Raw genomic sequence first — 24819 nt, 5'->3', positions numbered from 1 at the left:
ACTGCACAGGGGAAAGGTATATCACTAGAGGGAAGGAAGAGGAGAAAAATGAGTATTAGCAACTATATGTGCTAGTTAAGAAACCTTGACTCATCTGCACAGTTCTCTTCATTTTCATATTTCTAAAATTCCAGGCTATGATCCTGAGAAGTTGCTCAACCACAAGCAAGGGAAAATGGGACTATCACTGCAGCTTTCCCTCTGTGACTCCCACAGGTGGGTGGGTAATCACAGTCTAAAATGGAAGAATGCCTTCTGTAGTACAGGAGCTATGGAACTTCCAATAGTGAAAGCAACAGTGAACTTTCATTTTAAGAACTTTCATTTTTGTAGTGCTCTAATTTGCCTTCTTTTTTGGAATTAAAAAAAAAATACTTCATTTGCTTTAATCCTTCTGCTTTAAAATGGTTGGAGTGTACAGTGGCACCTCAGGTTATATACGCTTCAGGTTACATACACTTCAGGTTAAGAACTTTGCTTCAGGATGAGAACAGAAATCATGCTCTGGCTGCGCGGCGGCAGCAGGAGGCCCCATTAGCTAAAGTGGTGCTTCAGTTAAGAACAGTTTCAGGTTAAGAACGGACCTCCGGAACGAATTAAGTACTTAACCCGAGGTACCACTGTACAATATTATGTCACTATTGTTTTAAAGGATCACAGGGCATAAATATAGTAAATTCAAAACAGCATCCTTATTAGGGTTATGGAGAACTTGTGGCCTTCCAGATGTTTCTGAACAACAAATCCCATTATCTCTCACCATTGACCGTGCTTGGTAAGGCTGGAATCAAACAATGCATTGATCCATCATCCTACAAGTACAGCATGTAACTTGTGTCAGGGTCCTGAAGGAGGCAGTCAGACTTGCTAGTGATTGATATATATTGTGTCTATATGCATGAAGCATTTTGCTGGTGTCTATGGAGAAATGGGCTATAATCTCTAGGTAAAACTATCCAATTTCAGATGGGTGATCTTTTAATGGTGATCTTTTGATGTGTTATATTATTGGAATGTTGCATACCATCCTTGGACTGAAAGGCAGTTTAAAACTTTTAATACTACTAGTAAGGTAAAGGTAAAGGACCCCTGGATAGTTAAGTCCGGTCAAAGGCGACTATGGGGTGCAGCGCTCACCTCACTTCAGGCAGAGGCAGCTGGCATTTGTCCACAGACAGCTTTCCAGATCATGTGGGCAGCATGACTAAACTGCTTCTGGTGCAATGGAACACCATGACAGAAGCCAGAGCACATGGAAATGTCATTTACCTTCCCGCCACCTATTTATCTACTTGCACTGGTGTGCTTTTGAACTGCTAGGTTGGCAGAAGCTGGGATTCGAAACGCCGACCTTCTGATCAGCAAGCCCAAAAGGTTCAGAGGTTTAGATCACAGCACCTATAGTCAATAAACTCTTTACTAGTGTCAGTGTGCTAGGCATGGAGTGGGAACTAAGAGGGCCAAATGATCTCTATGCACTCTATCATCAAGGGATGGATCATGACCTTGACATGTTTATTTCCTAGCCTTTACATTCAGTTGTAGAAACTCTTCACTTTTCTTCTTCTGCAAATGACCTTAAAAGAGTTTATGCAGATTGGAGAGTAACCAAAACAATGGATGTGATTGAAAGCTTTGTGGGTAGAGATTGCTGTTGAGCTATTCCCAAATAACAAAATAACTTACAGAATGATAATCATTTGTTAATCATATGTAGAATGTTAATCATCAGGAACGTTGATGGTAATGCGTGCTCTCTAGTTGCTTACAGAGTACTGATTTTAGATACGTAGCATGCTATAGACAAAAATATGAGCGAAAATTTATATTCACTTCCTAGGTTTAAATGACATGAAACAATGCAAATTTATTTTAGCTATTTCATCTTTTAAAGAAAATTAAGTGCATTTCTCTGTTTTTTCATACCTCTTTAAATCGCCTCCTCTCTGATAGAGGTTTTTTCCACAATGCATACTCTGTATTTAATCTTGCCACAGATCAAAAGACATGCATGGTTTCCAGTGTACAATAAGCTTAGAAGCAAATCAATTTGCAGGCTGTTGAAAAATGATTTAGAAGTACAGGAGACTTCCAGTGCAGCTAAAACCTAGGGAAATTTACACACACACACTCAGACACACACACACAAACACACACAATCATTCTGGCCAATAACCAACAGCATTGGCCATAATCTTTTTTTATAAATGCACCTAGCTTTGAATACCCAGTAAGATTTTAAGTTAATTAGAAAACAAAACAGCATCCTATTCTTAACTGGGCATACTGTTTCATCATTTTAAATGAGTTTTATGGATTATTGTCAGTGTCCAAAACAGCTGTGAGCTCCATAAGAGAAATTATAATGGATATTTCAGATGACTTCCCTATAGATCCCTATGTGCTGTAATTCTGGGGGTGGGAGGGAGAGACCCATGTTGGAATAATAGTCTGAATCCATCTGTGTAGCATCCAACAAAAGATGCACATAATGTATGCTGCCATTCCTGCTTGATCCTAATGAATCAGTATTTCATGTGTACCTATTCGTTGTAAAAGAAATGCATCAGAAAAAATGAGTCATGTTATGAAAGTATAGTACACATCACTATTACAAGTTTGCCTGAATATTCTGCATTTCACTAAACACAACTAAATCAGTGTGACCCAAAGTCATATAATGATATCTTGAAGCAAAGAACTATTTTCATACCACATTACATAATAGACTAGGTGTGAAATTAGTTTTACGGTGAATGGACACCCTGAAGGTTGTTAACTTTAAGTGTAGTGTGCCTTGTACATAGCAAGTTTAGGTTTTCTTTGTGTGTGTTTGTGTGTAAGAAATATAACTGCATACATATGCAACACTATGTTTGTGCTTGTGTACATACACACAGGCAGACACACTTGTAAATATAAGAGAATGAATAATGTATAACGTATATAAGTCAGATGGTTGGAATCACACTATTCGTTGTTTCTGACCATGTAAGTCAGAAATAAACAAACTGTTTGTTATTTATGACTCCTTACATTCTGCTGCATCTGTTAGTATTCAGACCTGGCAAAGGCACCAAAGGCGCTGGTCCAAACCAACTCTATACAAGCTCTGAAAGTTTAAAGGCCTTTTTGGGTACAAAAGACTAGTACCTCAGTGGAAGACGAGGAAAAGCTCAGCTATGAACATGGTAGAAGTTTATAAAATTGTGTATGGAATGGAGAAAGTGGAGTTTGTTTCTCTCTCTCATATAACACTAGAACTCAGGGAATACTCAAGGAAACTGAACACTGAAAGATTTAAGACAGATAAAAAGAAAATACTTATTCACACAAGAGCCAGTGTGGTGTGGTGGTTAAGAGCAGTGGACTCGTAATCTGGTGAACTGGGTTCGCGTCTCCACTCCTCCACATGCAGCTGCTGGGTGACCTTGGGCCAGTCACACTTCTTTGAAGTCTCTCAGCCCCACTCACCTCACAGAGTGTTTGTTGTGGGGGAGGAAGAGAAAGGAGAATGTTAGCTTCTTTGAGACTCCTTTGGGTAGTGATAAAGCGGGATATCAAATCCAAACTGGAACTCACTCCCCAGCAGGCAGTGATAGCCACCAACTTGCATGGCTTTAAGATAGGGTTAGACAAATTCATGGAAGAAAGGACTATCAATGGCTATTAGCCATTAGTTCAGCTCTACTTCCACAGTTGGAGGCATTAATGCTGATAAATTCCAGTTGCTGGAAGCCATGGGAGGGGAGTGTGCTCTTGTGCTCATCTACTCCCTTGTTTCCCACAAGCATCAGTTGGCCACTGCGGTAACAGGATGCTGTGCTAGATGGGCCATTGACCTGATCTAGCAGACTGTTCTTATGCAGATATATCACTGAGCTGCCTAGACAGTCATATTCTTGGGCTTATGTAACCAGCCAGTAGTCCTAACAATACCTGATGGATTTTGCAAATGCACAAAATATGTGGAAATATATACTAACCAAATGTGTCTGGAAGTGACATAATGCTTTGCAGATCCACTGTTTCATAAATCAGTCCAGTGTGAGACTCAGCCCTATCCAGTCATTCCTTCACTCTCTATGCAATTACCGTAAGTGGCCCTGGATGTTGGGGTTTCCTCATGTCTACTAACAAAGAGGGCACAAGGGCTGCAAGTCCTGAACCCACAGAAAAGAAGCAATACAAGGGGTAGCTGATCTGCCCTTGGTCAGCTGTACATTAGATCGTTTCTGCTATTTATAACTCTGCAAAGGGTTTCCATTCAGCTATTCAAGCAGTCCGTGGTATGGCAGAAGTTGGAGTGAAGGCAATTGCCTCCTCAACGATGAGTGTTGCACAGCCTCTTCTGCATAAGTTTGAATCGCAGATCATTTCAGCAAACATCTGTGCTAGCCAGAGCCTTGACAAGCTACAAGAGACCCCACCTGTTGTGCAGCAGACTGTTGAAAAGTTAGTCTCAGATGCCAAAGGCCTTGCCATAGCTGCCAAGGAACCTGTTTGCAGCAGTGTCAACAGCAAAGGAGGCAGTGTCAAGACTGGTAGGTATGGCCCCAAAGGCTGCCTAGGAAAGCATGAAGATAGTCATATCTGTAGGGATGATTGGCATGAACACTGTAATGGAGTTCAGTATAAGGCAGGTGATTCCTAGTGATAAAATGATAGACATACTTGGGTTTATAAGAGAGTACTAACTGCCAGTAATGGATGAAGAGCTATGTAATAACATTGCAGCTGCTTCTGTAGGTGAGAATGTACTTAGCCTCTAAGGATGTAGCAAAAGCATTTATTAGCCCTCTTCCTGTATTGTACCTCATCTAGTGGAGCTATAAAAGCTTGGTATGATGTGTTGTGAAGCTACCTACATGCATAATAGTTGGTAGTCTTTGATTTTTCAATTTTTCAATTTTTTTATTATATAGAGATATTTTTGCAAAATGTGATTTTTTAAAATTTGCAGTACAGTGGTACCTCAGTTTACGATCTTAATCTGTTCTGAAAGTCCGTTCTTAAACCTAAACCATTCTTAAACCCAGGCGCGCTTTCCCTAATGAGGCCTCCCGCCGCTGGTGCCCTTCCACCATTTGGATTCCGTTCTTAGACCGAGGTAAAGTTCACAAACCGGGACACTACTTCTGGTTTTGCGGCGTTCGTAAACCGAATAGTTCTTAAACAGGGCTGTTCTTAAACTGAGGTACAACTGTATATAAATATTTTTTTAATGAATATATTAAATTCACCATTGTGAAAAAGCAAGGCACAGAGGTTCCCTCCCTGGCCCCTCCTCCTTCTCCATTGCACAATAGTTACTGTTCCCACAACCCTCCATATAATTGAAGCCAATGTTCTGCATCTAAGAGTCTTTTCTGCGCATGTCGCCCCCTGGGAAATTTAGAAACCTGAGAGACGAGAGTTCCATGTCACATGGTGAGCCTAGACAAATAGGAAATGGAAAGGCTCCCTGTCATAGAGTTTCAGCCCTAGCCACATAGAGAGCTGCAGCAGTGGCAATGGTGATGTAAGGGGTGGAGCCATGTGTAAGGGGAGAGGCCCCTGAAGAAGTTTCCAGTCTCCTTTTGATCCAGCATTCTGTTTTCATTGTTTTACACTGTGGCAAAGTGAACAAAAGTAGGGACAAAAGGTGAAGGGAAAAAAAATCTCTCAAAGATAATGCACAATAAACTTACTGCATTAAATTAACCTTTTAAAAGTATAACCGTACAGAGTTTTTGAAATAATAGACAAGCAACTGAACTGTGAAACAACTGGGGAATTTAAAATGTCAGGTCACTAAACTCAGTAAAGGAAACATCAAAATAAATCAGGAAGAGGGGTGGCAATAATAGCAAAGGGCAGAATTAAAAATAAAAGGAGAGATTAGATACACATTCTGTCACGTTAGTTTCTGATGCCCACTTTTATTCAAGATATCCGCCGTGTATCAGAAAGCTTGCCTTGCACACACCAACCTTTCCCCAAAGAAAAACAGTATAAGAATTCCCATCTACAGGCATGCACATTGACAATCTAACTCTGCTCTCAGCAATGGCAAACTTGAAGAAACAACAGAGGGCCAATGTGGTGCAGCTATTATGGCCAGGATCTGGGAGACCAGGGCTCAAAACCCCACTAAGTCATGAACCTTCCTAAGTAACCTTGAGCCAATCACTTTATCTCAGTCTATTCTGCTTCACAGGGTTGTTGTGAAGGTGAAAGGGAGAAAGGAGGGAAGAACAGATTCCTCACACATCCCTAGTATTTGTAGAGGAATGGAGCAGGTGAATCCTGGCTTCCTCCTAAAGCCATGTGCAGGGAAGCCATATTTGGGAAGAATGGTGCCTAGGAAAAACTCCCCGTTTGTTCAAATGACAAGCAAGACTTATCTCCTAGGACCATTTCTTTCAAAACAGGCTGGGGTGGATCATTCAGATGTATCACTCTTGCAAATAGGGATGTTGGAGTATTCTGACAGAAACAGAAACAGGAGCAGGAATTGCTGATGTTTGCTTATTTGTCCCATGTTTGGAACAGAAAACAACCCAGTGAACATGATCAGTATTCACTGTAGCTGTTGCTTTCAATTCATAAATGATACCTGATTGATTACACACAAACACCCACCCACCCACCATTGTGTTGCCTTCCCCGCCCAGAGTGGCTGGGGAAGCCCAGCCAGATGGGCGGGGTATAAATAATAAATTATTATTATTATTATTACTTTGTATTGAAATGGATGAGGTTGAACAATGTCATGACAATGCAAAGTATGTAATTAATTATATCCATTACATTAAGTTACATAATTTTGCAGCAGTAGACAATGAGGCAAATAATTCAGTTTTTAGTGGAAGACAAACTGCAGTGAAACAGAAAGAGTTCTGCATGCAACAAGTACAGAAAATAATGCCTTCTTACATACCTGCTTAAAAACTCAGTGTGGCTCAGTGAGTGTCCTGTGCCAGAAGCATTAACCCCACCCAAATCTTGCCTGGGAGTGTCAGTAAGGATCTACCTTAGGATGCTGTCTTTCCTAGAATTGCATCTCAAGCCCAGTAAAGGACAGACAGTTTTAGAACCACTGTCTTAAATAAGAGTAGCTACCCTGCTAGATAATTATAGACATTAGAAATTCTGCATGACTTTGTAGAAACAAATTATAATATGGAAACAAAACTACCATGCATTAGTGACAAGTTTTATGTAGTTGGAAGTCTACAGCAACCCACTAATAACAAACACTCTATATTTTTGCTCATGAGTATGCATGCAAATGCTGTAATGAATGTAACTATGTTGCCGTTTTCTTTAGATGAACAGAAAATGCTTCCCAAAAGTTTTGAGAAGATAACTGGAAGGGATGGGTAATATTAAAAGTCTGAGTAATCTGACTGGATCTAAAAGGATAGGTATTCAGGAAAAAGGAGAGTGGTGAAAATAAATATATTATGAATGTGAAGAGCACAACTACCTCTCCAGTAATGTTAATCAGTTATTGTTGCTGACTTCTTATTGAAGTCCTGTTGAATTCTATGATAAACTTGTCTTAACTGAGCAATCAGCAAGCATAGGATCAAGCTCCTGAAAGGTCCTTCTCTTCCTTAGCAACATCATATTATTAGAAACAGTACAAAGTAGAGCATAGTACTTGCTACCAAGTCTTGATGAGATATGAAGATTGCCGCAATCACTCTAGAATTTGGTGTTGTATCCCACATTCCTTGCTCAAAGTACCTAACTAGCAGAGAATAATACTGGTGAAGATTGAACTAATAAATACTCCTGCAGAAATACAGAGCTGCATTATGATTAAAAATCTGATTTTACTTTTGGAGATAACCCATCTACAAAAGACATTGAAATGCAGCAATTTTAATACATTTTACCTCCAGGAAATGAAGGAATATGTTAATTTAATGCATTCAGACTGAGAACATTTAAGACTGCATTCAGACATGAGGTTTATTGCATTAATTTTACTGGTTATAATGCTGGTGATTTTGTCCCAGTTTCTTACTTTCCCTTTTATACTTCAGTACCTATTGGGTTGTGAGACTGTGGGGTTTTGATCACTATACTACCATGCCATGTTAAATTTTGAATAGCAGGAAAGAACTGCATACCACCCAAAATTTTGACATGTGAGTGGAAGTGGTGTGATCATGAAAACCACTGCAAAATTCCATGTCCATGTACCTTTTGAGTGGGAAGTGGAAGTTGTGGCCTAGCATAGGCCATGGCAGTGCCAGGGGTTGTCTCCTGCCTCCCACACAACCAGCAGGAGAGACAACATTTCCTTCTCCAATGGCCGTGCAGGCTAATGGGGCCTGCCTACAGTTCTTGCCAATCGTAGACGGGGGAATCTGATTTGGAGTGGACTGGAGGGAAACCTGCTTCCCTCCTTGACTGGTCCCTCCTTGACTGTGAAGCCAAGCCAATCCATTCCCCAGACCCACCTCAGTCTGCAATTGGATTCCCCACAGTCCCACACCCACTCAGGAAGAGTTCTCTCCCACACCCACACCCAGCAAGTTGACATTTTCTCTTCAATTTATTATGTCCTGACCTCAAGATGCCACATGCTTTTTCATGAGCTGTAACCAATGACATGGAATGAGATCATGGAAATGTTGTAACATAGGATATGGGTATTTTTCTCCATACATTATGAAGGAAGAATGAACCAATGCAACACAAGTGTACTGTATTTCAGTGGTAGTCACATGTGTATAATGTATAGTTTCATACTGAGTACTGGATGTTCTGCATCATTTCACACTGATTACTAGATATTCTGTAGATTTCTCTTCAGGTTTCAGTTGGTGAAGGCTTCACAGCTCCTGTCCTAAGTTTTATTAAGTTTAGAATATATGATTCCTAACCAAACTGGCTGGCCATATCACTTCTCCCATAAAGTGGTTGTGTGATTTATTCACATGCAATGAAACTCATTTTTCCTTAACAGACAGTTTTGTTGCTATGCATAAGTAGGGCTTAAATGTTTTAAACCTTCTTAAAATACAGGAATTTATAAACTTGCATCACTAGGACCAAAGCTTGCTTTTAATGTCTTGCAAAGATATTATTCTCTGTAGTATTTCTGAATTATATATCCACAACTATGTTCATTCCTTTGAACTCATCCATTGCAGGGACTTTAAAACTAGATTATAACTCATTTACTTTCTCTTTAACCTGCCAGTGTTCAAGATTTCCAAGCATTATAGAGCACTCTTATTTTGTAAGAATGTCATTTAAAGCAGCTAGAATCCTCTGGTGGAGGAAAAAAGCACAGTTAAAAGATCACCCACTTAACTCTAATCACAGCTGCATGACTGACAAATTTTAATATTTTGGGGGAGTTTCATTTAAAGAGGAGTCAAGGTGTTAATCCAAAGTCTAATAATTGGTATTAAGTTCTGCATTTTTAAAAAGAATCTTGCTTTAATAGAATAAACTTTTAAAATTCATGAGTTTAAAAGATATGCCTGGACAAAATAATCCACAATTAATTCTCTCAGAAGGCTATTGTTGTGGTAGCATGGAACTGATCAGACAACGCATGAAGTGCCATATGTACTGCCTGCTCTGGGAGGGCGATATACTTCACTGAAGGAACAGTTTCTGAAGGAATGTTCTGGGAGTACTACTGGATTCCAACTTGTCACTAGAGTCTCAAATAGCTTTTGTGGCTAAGCATGCTTATACCCAGCTTAGACTGATTTGTCAGCTACAGGTATTTCTGGCCAGAATAGCCTTGCCTTTGTTGTCCATGCTCTGTTGATACCCCTCCGGTCTGGAGTACCGCAATGTCCTGTATGTGGGTCTGTCCTTGAAGATACATGCTATATCTATTTTTTCTCCTAATTATTTAGTATGTCTCCCTGCTTTTCCAAATTATCTTGCTTAGCAGAAATGTATAAATAAAAATGTTACTGTGGTGCTTGTTTCATAATGATTAGGAATTATGGCCACCATTTGGGTAGCTTTAGAACAGCAACAGCTCAACATTGCCATGAACTTGCATAAACACAAACACTAAAAATAAGCCTCATGCAATTGCACATCACCCACTCTTGTAATCAAACCAGATGGCATGGAAATCAGGTCTTTCTATCTGGTCGCCTGCAGTCCTCATACTTTATAAACTTAGCACCCATCTGTTTTTCAGGGAATTTGAGCAAAGGTCACATATATGTTTGCTCAATTCCAGCATGAGATTTCTGTTCAGAAACTAATCAGACCATTTATTTCAAAATTGTTCCTCAACAAACATCTCATGCTGAAATTGAAAAATAAGCAGCACAAGCCTAACTGTGCCTACTTAAAAGATAATAATAATAATAATAATAATAATAATAATAATAAGAATAAGAATAAGAATAATAAGAATAATAATAATATGCCACCCACCTCATTGGGTTACCGCAGCCACTCTGGGCAGCTTCCAACAAATTAAAACACAGTTTTGATTGAATTCAATGGGGCTTACCCCCAGGAAAGTGGGGCTAGAATTACAGTCCATGCTTGGCTGGTATATCAGACGACAGTAGGCTAATCTATAGTGGGACTGTTTTAAGAATTCTTGACTGTGTCCTGAACAGTAATTGAATCATAGGAGGGAAGGGACTAGAAAGTTACCAAGTCCTGCTAGCACCTAGCAGGATGCATGAAAACAGGTAGACCAAAGCACACTCATTTAGATGGCTATGTAGCTGAGGATTGCAGAAGGTACTGAAACATAGGAAGGCTCTTTATAGTGAGTGATGTATTTGTTCATCATCTGATGTATCTTTTGATATCTTTTACAAAGCTGGATGGACACTATTCAGAGTGGCTGAAATAGTGGATTTCCTGCACTATCAGAAGGTTCAGCTAATGATCTTTGATGTCCCAACACTTTGATTCCATACTGATGACAACTAGCAGTTTCCCACAGTACCAGGCAAAAAAAGGACCCCTGGACGGTTAAGTCCAGTCAAAGGTGACTATGGGGTTGTTGCACTCATCTCGCTTTCAGGCTGAGGGAGCCGATGTTTGCCTACAGACAGCTTTCCGGGTCTAAGCCACTTCTGTAGCAACGAGACACCATGACAGAAACCAGAGCACAATGAAACACTGTTTACCTTCCCGCCACAGCAGCACCTATTTATCTATTTGCACTGGCATGCTTTCAAACTGCTAGGTTGGCAGGAGCTGGGACAGAGCAACGGGAACTCACTCTGTTGTGGGGATTCGAACTGCTGACCTTCCGATTGGCAAGACCAAGAGGCTCAGTGGTTTAGACCCACAAAAGTCTATACCAGCACTACTAGGGGTGATGCATGGAGTGGGCTTCCAATCCCCACCCCCATGCCAGATCACTATCAGGTCCTGAGTGCATGGCCACAATGCCGCCCACTAGAAAAGATGGGTGGACTTGGAAATGAACTTCCTCTCACATATCCCATTAGTTACATTTGTGTATTAAAAAAGACATAACATGTAAATTGGGACCTTGCACACTATAATAAATATATTACACAGAGAGAGACCTGTACCAGTTTAGTTTTCTCCCCCACAATCCAGATTTAATGAGGTTTCTCGGCAGTCCCTTCCCCCCCAACACTACACTAGCAACATTGTGATTCTAGAGATAATTAAGCATACTCACAACTCATCATACTTTGGGGGGGGCAGGGTTTTCCCCTTGGGTGTTTTTGTTAAAGGGTTTTTTTGGGGGGGGGGTCTTCTTCTTGTTTCTCAGTAGTTTCATTTTGGATGCACTCTGCTTGGCTTGGGAAAACCTAGTTTGCCATTAGTGGGAGTAATGTGTGTGAAACTGCAGGCTGCTTATATTCTGTTCAAATATTATGGCATACACTCTGCAGCACGTTCAATCATGGTGCTAAAGTTAAGACCAAGCAGAGAAATACTTTCCTATATAACGATTTTACACAATCTGGACAATTTAACTCACGTCTGAATAGTGTGCTTCAGTTGATCAAAGAGAATTTTATGATCAAAGGTGCTTCTCAGAGAGAGAAAGTGAGAAAATAACCTTCATGGAGTAAGCATAAATTTACTCTGCCTCTCATTACCCTTACTAACAATGGACCAAAATCTGTGCTGGAAATTAGCCTGTAGAAAGCATTAAGAAATATCTTTCATCTATTATACATAGGATCATTGAAAAAATCTTGAGGGCTAGAAAATAAAGTACTGTAAATGGATCACACTTGTAACAGTAAAAAGACAAGAGGTCTCCCACAACTGACTTACACGAGCCCCCACAGATGTGAAGAAAGAATGTTTTAGTTCTGGTTTTAGTAGCAGTGTGGATTTATCATTTAGACAACATTGAATATTGAAAAAAATACAATACTGTAATGATTCTACCTAGTGTGAGAATTATTTTGGAAACCAGTGATTGCCTGAAAGAACCTTTCAACCTCATTTCTTAATCTATTTGTTTTAGAATCCATAATTCAGGGGTTACAGAGTCACCATTAAAAGCATAAAACAGAAAATTTAGGAGCTAAAATTAATGTATGTTATAACTTGGAATGGACAAATCTGTCAATTTAGGTTTGTTTTGGTTCTCCATATTCCTGCATAAGTTTGCATTTATTTATTTAAAAAAGACTTCATGAGAATTTGTCAACGTTATTGTGTACCTTCCTGATACGCACAATTTTAAGTGGCTTTTCCTATTATGACATTTTAATATGCTACCCCTCAACATATGCATTTTTTGCACCCTTATTTGGTTGGGGATCTTTGTCACAAAATTCAGAGCTGCATTTCAGTTTACATATTGTTTCCAGAACTGTAAATTAGGTAGTTTCATATTGAAATGGAAACTGAATCAAATTTCTCACCCATCCCTATTTTCAACTGTTGGGAGTCCTTGAATAAAATGCAAGTCCCAGAATGCACTGCATCTGAAATTACCCTTGAGGGTAACAAAATGGGGAGGTGGAGAAAGAGAGAAATCCTTCCCCCTCTCCCATTTTTCTTGTCAATGCTGCTTCTGCTGTTCCTTATCTACTTACCGGTAAATGGTATGGGGCAAAGGAAATGAATGTGTTTGGCTTCTGGGAGGTGGCAGAGGGGACAGGGTGACACCTTCCCAGCAATCATTTTGATGCAGAAGCTTTTCCAAGATTTTTCCTCCCACTCTGGCAGGGAACTTGTGGGGGATGCAGTGGACGTACGTGTTGAGGAATGAGCCAAACAAAAAAGAGTGGATTCTCCCCTCTCTGTTATTATGCCCCCTCTTTTATTTTTTCTTGCTCTTGCTCTCCTCTTAAGGTTTAAAACATGGTAATTGCCTCATTAGTCAGAGCATTGCTTTTCCTAGTCAGTATTATCTACCCTGACAGGAAGTAGAAGCTTTTTCCAGACTTACCCGAAGATGCAGTGATTTGGATTTGGGACTGTTTGCATGCAAAGGAACAGCCTTCCCCAAAGACAGAAATTTTATTTTTCTGTCTTCTATCTCTATTAAAAAAGGCCTAATTTTACTGCTGTTACCCATCTTGCTGATGAGATGCTGCTGCTAAATTTCGTGGATGAAATATGGCTAGTGGCCAATATGACAGTATGCAGTATGCAGCTCACAATTATTACCCCTGCTTTGTGTCAGATTTTGTGGAAAAGGCTCAAAAATAGTCTGATCTTCAAGGGTTGGGGAGAACTGATGCCATTATTACCTTTTAATCTACAAAACTCTAGCTTTTATGTCCAAACACTGTGCAACGGCTTACTGATTAATTCTCAACCTCTCTTTGAAAGAGATCAGTCTTCTGATTTAATTCTAAGAAGCCTCTAAGCATCTCTGTATTGCCTAGGATGCACTGTGTTTTCATGAAGGGACATGGTTTATTAGTGCCTGCCATCGGGGTGAATATGCTTTGGATATAAGGCAGAATACGGCAGAATGTGTAATGGCAGGCTTTGATGGGGTGACATCTTAAAATGAAAGGGGGGGGGCCTCACACACTATAAAGCTTATTTCTCTTTCTACCATTACTATTAACATCTTGGATTTTAAGATAATATTAAAGGCCTGACTTCTCAACATAGTTCGAAGCCACTTTAAGGAATCAATTTGGACCATAATAGACTCTTCAGAAACCTGTGGTAAATGCCCATGAAAATGCACTAGTTTGAAGTTTAAAGGGGGAGAAAAAGGCTTTACAAATTGATCAGGGATAATTGCCTTAATGGATGCTTAAGGATAAAGGGGTCAAGTGAGAAATCTAACGATACAGCAAATAACTGGGGCAGGGGAAAGAGGAATGAATTTGCACACCTTTCAGAGGCTTATAGCATCATAACCTAGTAATATAGATTATATCCTACAGGTATGATAGCCTTCGTTTGCAAAAAGTCACTGAGGTATGTTAGAAATAAGCACTACAGATTTAATAGCCGTCCTCTTAGCCAACATGCTGAAAAAATGTCAGGGTGGACAGGCATCTCTCATCCCAAACCTCAAGTATCCTGTGAACCCTGAAATCCCTTGTCTACCACATCTTGCACCTCAGCCAGAAGCCCCAAGGCAGCCAACATACCTTGTATGCAACAAATGACTACTCCCTTCTGTCTAGGAACCATTCAGAACCAAGGATTTTAATTACACACACACCCCAGTAACATATTGCTACATTTTGAAAGTATCTGAAAGATGTCAGTTTTGCTTAACTTTGATTTAAGGCTTGACCCGTCTCCATGTGGATAGCTTCATATCCACAGAGGGTTAAGGGCAGATATATGTTCTACACACACACACACAGAGAGAGAGAGAGAGAGAGAGAGAGTCTTCTGGAGTTTAAACATCAAGAAGAGATGGCAAAGGAGCTATTAATCCAAAGGCTGACCTCTCTATTTGTGAGCATCAGAACAAGTAGAAATGTATCTTAACCTAGAATCAGATTGGAGAACATGAACTATAGAATATTTCCTAGAAAGTGTAGCAACAAAATTATTTCTGACAAGTTTGTTTAAATAAGATTAAAGCTTTTTAACAGAAGAGCCTACCATTGGAATGGATTCATACTTAATCTCGCTTAAAGTAGACTCACTGAAATCAATGGTACTTAAGTTATCCTGTTCATTTCAGGAAGTCTATTTTAAGCATGGCTTACTGAACAATCCTTAGAAGAGCCAGGGAGTGGATGGTATTATTATTAATAGCTCCACCAGCTCCACACTGGTGCTGCTGAGGAGCCCAAGGGTTGGGTCCCTTGGGGGTTTCACAAGGCTTTGTGAATTCCAAAGTTCCAAATCTCTCTGAACTCCAACTCTAACCCCACATCAAAATTCCCAATTTTGGGCTTTCTACCAGCTGCTTCAGACAGGAGGACCAGCAGCAGCTCTGTACAGCCTTCTTGGATGAAAGTGTTTTCATCATTTCTTTTCTGCAGTGGCATGCCCACCACTATTTGTCCAATGAAAATAGGGATGTCCCATAGTTTTACTATTATACCCCACACATCTTCGTGGGTTGCCCCAGCCACTCTGGGTAGCTTCCAACATGTATAAAAGCAAAATAAAACATTAAACATTAAAAAACTTACATATGCTGTATTGCCTTCAGATGGCTCGGGGGTCGTATAACTCCATACCCTCTAACATTTCTCCAAGGAAAGTAGGGACGTCCTAAGGAAAAAGCAGGACATTCTGGGATCAAATCAGAAACTGGGACAGCTTCTCTAAATCAGGGACATTCCTGGAAAATAGGGACACTTGGAGGGTCTGCTGTGGGGTTATCAGTTTGAATGTGATACTTTTGTGGTGGGGGAGTCACTGGAAATTAAGCATGTAATCTGATGTGAAGGCAAAAGCTAACTTTTTTGGGGGGTGGGGGAAGTGTTCAAAGAATTTCTTCAATGGTTTACTATGTTCATAATTTTGCATGTGGTGGGGGAAGTGCTGTAACTCTGTGTACTTTTCTTGACACCATATGACCATGATATGTACTAATCAATGAATGAAGAAAATGCAGCAGTATCTTCAATGGGTGTGTAATGCTGTACTTTCTAGAAACAACCAAAATAGCACTTCTCAATAATTGTTCATTTGTTTCCCTCATAGAGAAAGCAAACTGGCTGTAGCTTGAACAAGGTGACCTATAATTTGGGAGGAATTCCAGAACCCTCTAAAAGTCCTTTGCCTTTTAAGAAAGTCAAGGTGATGCAAATGGCAAGTCTTTAACAGATCAATAATATATACTAATAAGGTATATTTTATTACAAACATAACACTAGTCTAGGCTTGGTTATCTTAGCTTTGTCAAAGGGGATTTCAATAACATTCACAACGCTTGTGGGTGAAGGGTGCATATTTCAATTTTCCAGCCTGCCAGATATTAATATTGGGGTTTAAAGGGAAGAGGACTTATGCTCATGTTGAGAGCAGTGATTAATGACTACTGTAGGTATAATAGCCTGGTTTTCTTACCGGAGCAATTAAGTAGCTGTAGGCACAAACATGCTTGTTTTGTTTATTTAACCAAGCAATTACAAGCTATCCCATGCGCTTATGCCATGTTCTGTTACTCAGTGCTAGCAACAGTAGAAAGTTCCCTTTGAGGCTGATATTTCAGCAATTTATGTCCTATCGGCTGGTCAATTAATCACCAGTCCTGGGCTCACCGTCAGTACTAGGTTGATGGTGCTCATTTTAATTGTGCAAATATGTTTGACATTCACTTGGTAGTGCTTTCATTACAGAACTGTATTTTCCGCCTTTCCATTTTAAATCCTAGGTGGCAGAATAACATTTTGCTTAATTCCAAGGATAGCAGAAATACTAATTGCTTGATATTAGTTGGAACTGAGGAATTGTTGCTGGGCTTTCTTGTTCCTGAGCTACAATAACTGAAAACATTTGTTCTTCAAAATTGGGATTTTGATAAAGGAGGACAACCATGACTTTACATCATGACCAGCTTATGGGTTGGTAGACCCTCATTAAAAAAAGAAGAAGAAGAATATGGTAAAAGGATGAAAGAAACTGGCTATTTGGGATAAGATAGATGTTGAGTGTAAAAGGAGAATGGGTTAAGAAATTAGAGGAAGTGGGTAATATTTTAAGAGGCACGTGGGAGTGGGAAGTGAACTATTACACACAAACACATACCTTCCTCACGTAGAGGCTCTTGAGCGAAAATTCTGCCAAAAGTGTGAAAGTAAAGTATTCTATTCATGAAACTGGCTGCACACACATACACCATAGAAATTAATCATTTCCCCCCTCTATCAACTATCTGCATCTTTTCAGTTTAGAATAATAAAAACTCTACAGTGTTATTTTTATGTCTGGTGTACTTCTGCCTACCAACTTGCCCAGCTTTTCAAGTGAGAGGGAGATGTCATTTTCTATAAATAATAAAAAAAACAAATCACAATTTGATGGGGAAAAAAATAAAGAAAAGGAGAGTGACCTTTAAATGATCCAAAGAGCTTTGGTTATATTCCAGTACAATTTATTTAACCTTTAAGAAAGTGCTCATTTTAGTCACTCCAGTTCATTTCTTTAAAACATGGAAAAATGAGCTGTGCTACCGAAACAGTGAATTGAGCATACAAAATAAGGAATTCTGGATGCATTATTATGTGTGGTCACTTATTATAGATTTTACTCAACAGGCATAAGTCATTCGTAGTGGTAAACATCAAACAAATTGCTCACTGCTGAGCTGAAGGGGAAAGGAGCGATTTATTGTTTTTTGTGTGTTTGTGGGGAGGTTTCTTTTGCCACACTTTTGTATTGGAAATCATTCCAGGTGAGAGGGCTAACTTTTATGCTGCTATGAATATAAATCTCTGATTTGCACACTATCTTTGATAAATGCATTTGAGATAAATGCATGAGATGCGAATAAATCTACAATAAGTACAGCGAAAGGGTTACCTTTCTGTGACTTCACAAAGTGTCTAATCATAAATATCACATTAGCAAGAGCTCTACAGTTAGCCCTAGGTAGATCCAAAGGCTTGAATCTTAAGAAATATGTGACTGGTTTTGCATTTCCAAGATAGCTTTGTATTTGTGTCTCTCAAATTTCATCCTGTGATGGCATATGACAGTTACGGGAACTTGAAGTGAGTTTCAGAGCAGTTAGTGCTTTGGCAAGAGTACCCACTGTTCAAAGGAAAAAGTCAAAATTCTACTGGCTGCAGCAAATGCAACTGAGTCCTTGTTAAATAGGTGTACAGGAGAATAATTCTAGGGATACATTTTTATAGCTCAGGACAACAGAGAAAATCTTTGTTAAAACCTTTTTAATTAAGGAAAGGGCAGAAGAAGGATAACCTTTGAGAGGTACTGACCTAAGGGTTGGGCCTAATGTTTGTTTCTCAGGCTGATTGGGAGACATGTATTTTGGAAATTAATAAAATCCATGACAAGATTAACGAGTTTTTTTGGTAATTTACTATCAATCGGCACCTAATAAAATGCTAATGAGTTCCAAAAAGTTATTTAATATATTAATTTTAAAATTAATTTCTTTCAGGAGGTAATATAATTTTATTGCAATACCTTTTGTCGTACCTTTATGACTTTTCTACAATCCTGCATTGCCTTCCAGATTTGTTTTAGTCACAAGGAAAGCATCTTAAGAAGATCATAGAGGAAGGAAAGTAATGTAATAGCCACACACACACACACACACACACACACCCTACACACCTGAGTGGACATTCAAACCCATTGTGTGAACATTTCATTCAAAAAATAATGTTGGGTTAGCAGTACTGGGGGAATCAGAATTGGGAATGCAATCAGTTATATATGAATCCTTTTGCCAAGAAACAACTAACTGATGTGAAATGCATATACTCAGATTCAAAATACTTATCCAGACTTCCAAATCCTTTACATATCAGTCTTCAGAAATGAAGGAATGGAGTTAATGTTTACGCATCTCTGAATGGGGCCACTAATTTTCTAGACTTCAGTTTTCACCCTTGTAATGTTCTGTTCTGTGGTGCTTCAAGGCAATGGAAGTCCCAAAATGAGTGTAAGGAAGAAGCCAGAAACAAAGTAAGGCAGGGGTTCAGGCAGTGTTCTAGGAACACATAAATCTGACATTATGCTAGCAAGGAACTATCAAAACTGAGCTCTTTTGCTGCAGCAGCAGCAGCAGCAGCAGAAGAAGCCTAATTGCTAGCAATACCTGTGTTACAAGACGCTACTTTAATTAAAGGGGTTCAGCTTTGTCCAGTAATTGTTTACTGTAGCAGAGTGAGGTAGGTCTAGTCTGACTGGGTCTTCTGCTCCAGCCTCCTTTATTCAACATTATTGTTTCAGTCAATGTCATTGCCCGTCTGCAAAATCTCTACAACTACAAATGTAAAAGTGAAAACAATCACTGAACCTAGGGAAATGCATTAATTGGTACCCAACTATAGTCCCCAGCTACCTTGCTTGACTCCTCTTCCCTTTATATGATGTGTAATGTTGACTGGGAAAGAACTTGCTTGAAAAAAGTTCAAAAAATGAATGTAGAGATAAGTTCACCACTTAGGTAGCTCTTAAATTTGGCTCACTGTGACAGCTATAAAAGGAAGAAGCTCAAATAAGTACTCCATAATGACTTCTTTTCCCCTTTGAGACTAATGCACTTTCAAAAACAGTTCACTAAAATAATGCAAGTTTCAACCTCTGTTAATCTTGAGAACATCGAGCAGTCACGGTTCAAAATTGGCCATCAACCAGCTTCAGAAAACAGTAGCACTGCTTTACTTAAATATTCTACTAAAGCTTTTTTTTTTCTTTCTAAAAGGAATTCTAATGTTCAGTCCTTTGTTGTTTCAGTGTGAAAATTCTAGTATAACATACCAATCGTCTCATTTTTGGACATTTGGGATGAAATGTGAAGATGAAAGTTTGTAAGATTGCAAGCTCAAGATTGCAAGATGAAAGTCACAATGGCCACAGAAGAACAAAATTTTAGTAAAACTCAAAAGTCTGACATTTTGTGAGTGTGTGTGTGCTGCATTTGTGACCCATGCTTTTGAAATAGTATTTTTTGAAATAAATCTAATATACAATTTTGATATATAATACACCAAAGAGATACCATTTTCATTGAAACAGATTTTAATATGAGTGTAATGTTTCCTTTTCGTTATACTTGAATGAATCCTTTCAAAGACTAAGAAAGCTTAGAATGCTGCTCTAAACGTGTTTTTTGAATCAATATTTGTTGGATTTGTTGAATCCAGGACACTGGATTTTGGTCTGACCCAGTAACAAAGCCAAATTGAAAACTGAATAAACTGCTCTTGATATTTCTGCTGGCTTTGATTGAAAGAAACTTCCAGACATTCAAGGCTAAATAATTTAGCTGCAGTGAAATCTGGAGGCATCTTTTCCACTGGGACCTTGGAGAGTCATGGTCATAGTGACTTGTTTTAAATAATGAGGGGTGGCTTATGGTTAAGCTTTACGTCAAGATTGTCTTGGCTTTTGTGGGTCATGGAAGAGAGGTGGAACTGGAGAAGCAAGTAGGTCAACATGTTGCAATATCTTCTCCAGAGATGAGGTGATTGTCCATGCTGTGCTGTGCTGTGTGTGTGTGTGTGTGCGCGCGCGCACACACACACACCAGAAAACTGTATGAGACAGACTTGGGAAGTTCCTTAAGCTTAGGTGGCAGTATCAGCTGAGTTGCACAGGCTCTGGTTTCCCTTTCCTCTTGAGGTGTATGGCACACAGGAACTCCAAGGCAGGTCTTGTGCTACTCATGGAACTCTTGCTTGGGGTAAGGCTGTCCATGGGAAATAACAGCAAGGGTGTGACTTTGCTGCTCCTCTCTAGAAGTGGCACATGTTAGCCTGATCAGAGATAGGAAGGTGTAGAGCAATATTGTTTAGTATTACTGATTCAAAAAAGAAGTGATGCAACTTTATTTCCCACCGTTCACTGTTGTCCTTGTCTTTCTCCCTAGGTCTGTGAGCAATTACATTTATTTATTTATTTATATCTGTCCTATCCTTCCTTTGCTCAAGGAAATGGCATCTGTTGCTACTCTGTCATGCTTTGCCAATCTGTCCCCAAATACAAAACTTTCCTATGCACCTGTTTCCCTGACTATTATGCATTAGAAACTGTCAATTACTTCATTTTTTTTGGATACTTATACACTGTTCAAAAGTTACATCTACAAAGTCATAGTAATAAAAGGAACACTGAACAAACTGTGCTACAACTGCAAACGTTTTAATATGAATATTTCATCCAGCAATCAAATCTACTGTGCTTATTGCATTTTGTTGCGGGACAGATTGCAAAACTTGTATTCTTCTCCAGCAAAACATCAAGAAGCTATTTTCTCCAGCAGCTGCTCATAAGTTTGACTTGTAATGGTTGTTAGCACAAAGAAAGCTACTTCGGCATTGGATCAGGCTGATGAAAAGACTCCACGAATCTTGATTCACCCGGTTAGTGCTTGGCTCTCACAGGCTAAAGATGCTTAAATTGCCACCAAATGGTCTGCCAGCCTAACAGACACAAGCCAAATACACAATAAAGTGTTTTCTGTTGCTTTAATGAGTGGACACTTTAATTTGTTTCATATCATCCCCCCAATCGATCATTATAACCTTGTTTCCACTTGCCCATCCGTCAACAGCTTCACTTTAAAATGTCTTATTTATTATGCTTGATTTGAATGTAGAGCCTGGCATAAGCTCCTCACATGCTTATTATTGCTTTTTGCAACACACACACTCTTAGGAAGTACTGCTATTTCATTAGGAAACCGTTTTTCTAGTTTAAATGAAGTAATGTGAACTTGTTAACCCTTCACAGGTCAGGCAAGCAGTAAGTTAGCAAAGAGAATATTTCACTTGTCATTTAACATTCTAGACCCTTGTCCAGAATTTATGATTTATGAATCACTCAGTTGTCAGAGTGATTACTCAGTTCCATTACTCATTTTAAAATTCCCCACCCATGGCTTCCACCCCTGTTATTGGCAGCAACTAACTGCATTAGGAACTGGATTTCAGCTTATATATTTGGTTTACTCATTTGCAAGGAACCATCCATTATTAAAGTAGTATAAGTATTTGATTGGAATTGCTGCTTAAAACTGTCAATTTATTTTTTTGTAAGAAAGATTGTGTATGTATATTAATTGTTAGTTGTATAAGTAATTTATAATACAGACATATTGTTATGAGATTAACTTTCTGTTGGGCCATTAAGGTAACAAAAGAAGTAGATGTGTTTGAGAAAGCAATTGGGTGGGACCCCCTCCCTGAACATGCCTCGCTAATACACCAGTGATATATCGCTGAGTGAAGCCGACATCTCGATATACTGGTGCTGGGCAATATATCAATATATCGCTCAGGCCTAGACACCACAGTCTCAGCAGTGCCTCATTCTGAAGGAAACATGATTCTTTGATTATTATTCTCCTCATAGCAGCTGAGATGGGGAGCCGGTTAAGTTTTAGATGTGTTGCAGATACTCAGCGCAGATACTTTTGATGGCACATTTGTTAATGTGCCATCAAGAACAATATATGCCAACCATTTAACAATAACTTGGTTCCTCCAATAGTTATATCAGAGGGATTATAGGGAAAGTACATGCGTCAATACTCAGATTCCCTGTTGACCAATAGTGTTGAGACAGTACTATCTAGGATAGTAGTGTATTACTTTTCTGATGTACAATGGTACCTCGGGTTACAGATGCTTCAGGTTACAGACGCTTCAGGTTACAGATTCCGCTAACCCAGAAGTAGTACCTCGGGTTAAGAACTTTGCTTCAGGATGAGAACAGAAATGGTGTGGCGGTAGCGGGAGGCCCCATTAGCTAAAGTGGTGCCTCAGGTTAAGAACAGTTTCAGGTTAAGAACGGACCTACAGAACAAATTAAGTTCTTAACTCGAGGTACCACTGCATGAGAATATAGTGATGCAGGAGCACCTCTTTATTTGTCCTGAACAAGGCTGATCCTTTGGGAGCATCCCTACATGTGCCTCTTGGGATGCAATTGCAACGTGTTGCTTTGGGAATGGTCTTTCTGGAGCTCTTCTTGTGCATATTAGGCAGTGCTTTCTTTTCTTTAAAATGTTTAGGGGTACTCTCATTTTGACTCAAGAAAATCACAATTTTATAGTTCAAATCAGGAAAAATAAACATAGTAAATGGACAAAAGTACAAAGATTCACAAAATGTTTAGGGGTATGCATCCCCCCAGAAAAAAAGCACTGATATTAGGGTTTTTGAAAAGTGGGAATGGACAATACAAAATGGCCCTTGCTAAACAAGGAGAAAACGCCTAGTCAAGGCCAACAAGACCTGAAAATAATTGCTTTTCTTATTTCTAGTAATTAGTGAGGCAACTGCAGAATGAACATGTCTGCTGCATGTTAGAATCGATGGAATTCTTCTGAGATGCTATCTTGCCTTCTGCATTTCTGAATACCAGTAGTGTTATGCTGAAACTCAATTTGCTGATTATTCTAAAAAGCCCATATACTACAAATTCGTTTTTATAGATCAGACCAGATGGTGTTTTGAAGGAAAGATATGCTAAACTACTATGAAGGTATAGTTACTGGAATACTGTTTGGTGGCAGATGTTGTAGTGGTTTATGGGATCTAAAATTTACTTTATTGTAGCTTTATAGTGCTTTTAAAACAGTTTGAAACAAAATCACGCCTGTTTTGCCCAAAAAGTTTCTGTTGAGAAATTGAGGTTTTGGGGGGTTTTTTGCTGCTGCTTACAGAAAGGGTTTAGTAGAGATGGATAGAAGAAATCAGAGCAGTGAACAAATGGCAAAAAGTTATCATCCTAATTGAGGGCAGAAAAATTGTGGGGCAGTTTTATGAATGGGAAGGAGAAATTTTCTTACAATTTCTCATTACAACATTGACTTCCTTTTTCCTTTTTCCAAATGTTTCCTTTCCCCTCCTTTTTACTGTGGTTGCAAAGGAAAATAGATATGTTAGGAATCTGGTTACCATCTTGTATCCTCTACAACACCTCAGCCCTAGGCAGCATTTCACAACACTGCATGTGGAATGAGAGAGAATATTCACAATTATTTATTTATTTATTTATTGCAAAGTTGCCTTATTTTTCTCATTAGGTGGGGAAAAGAAAAGTGTTCTCTGGAAAAAGTCTTCTGGGAAAAATGAAACAGCTTTAGAAGGAACTGTCATTTTTCTCTCCCCATAACTTCAGTAGAGGGTGGAGTTAAATCATTTGAGCCCACCCAAACTCTGGAGTGTATACAAGAAGCTAGAATTGCTTCTACAGTTCACTTTGGGCATGAACAAAGAGCTCACTGTTGGGTTTTAAATGCCTAGTGACTTCCTGATTCCCTGGGACACACTAGAGTTCCACCTTATAACATGATGCCCCTTGAATGTAGTGAGGAAGTGCTATTGTTATGGACCTCTCATTGCACTGGATGGTTCTGCATTCGGATGCATAATTCAATAAACCTCAAGGATTTCTCAGTGGCAAGCTTGAACTTCATTTGTTTATGAGATAACATACCCAACACCTCCAAAGTAGAAATGGAGAAGCGAAAATACTTCTGCACCGGGTCCAGAAAACCTAGGGCGCTGGACCCACTGGAAATGTTTCTATCTTATTGGTAGTCATAAATTCAGTCGAGCCTCCAACATGGAATAGAACACAGTTCCATTGTTAGGTAGGGTTGCTATATTTCAAAAAGTAAAAATCAGGACACCCCAAAGTGTCCTTGTAGACACAGTTTTTCGATTGACTTCCCTAAGATCCAGGACAAAGCATTGCCTTTCGGAATTTTCCCCTGGACATCTATTCCTCCTTTGA

General features: G+C 39.3%; 1 long non-coding RNA gene across 1 annotated transcript in view; it reads left to right on the top strand.

Moving 5' to 3' along the window:
• LOC310685469 overlaps positions 1 to 24819 on the top strand; it is a 222671-nt gene that overhangs the window by 136140 nt on the left and 61712 nt on the right. The gene's annotated exons all lie outside the window — the stretch shown is intronic.

The sequence above is a fragment of the Podarcis tiliguerta genome (assembly GCF_965153285.1).
Source record: "Podarcis tiliguerta genome assembly, chromosome: 9".
Taxonomy (NCBI): Eukaryota; Metazoa; Chordata; class Lepidosauria; order Squamata; family Lacertidae; genus Podarcis; species Podarcis tiliguerta.
The sequence above is the reverse complement of the archived record's forward strand: the minus strand, read 5'-3'. Positions and strand labels throughout refer to the sequence as shown.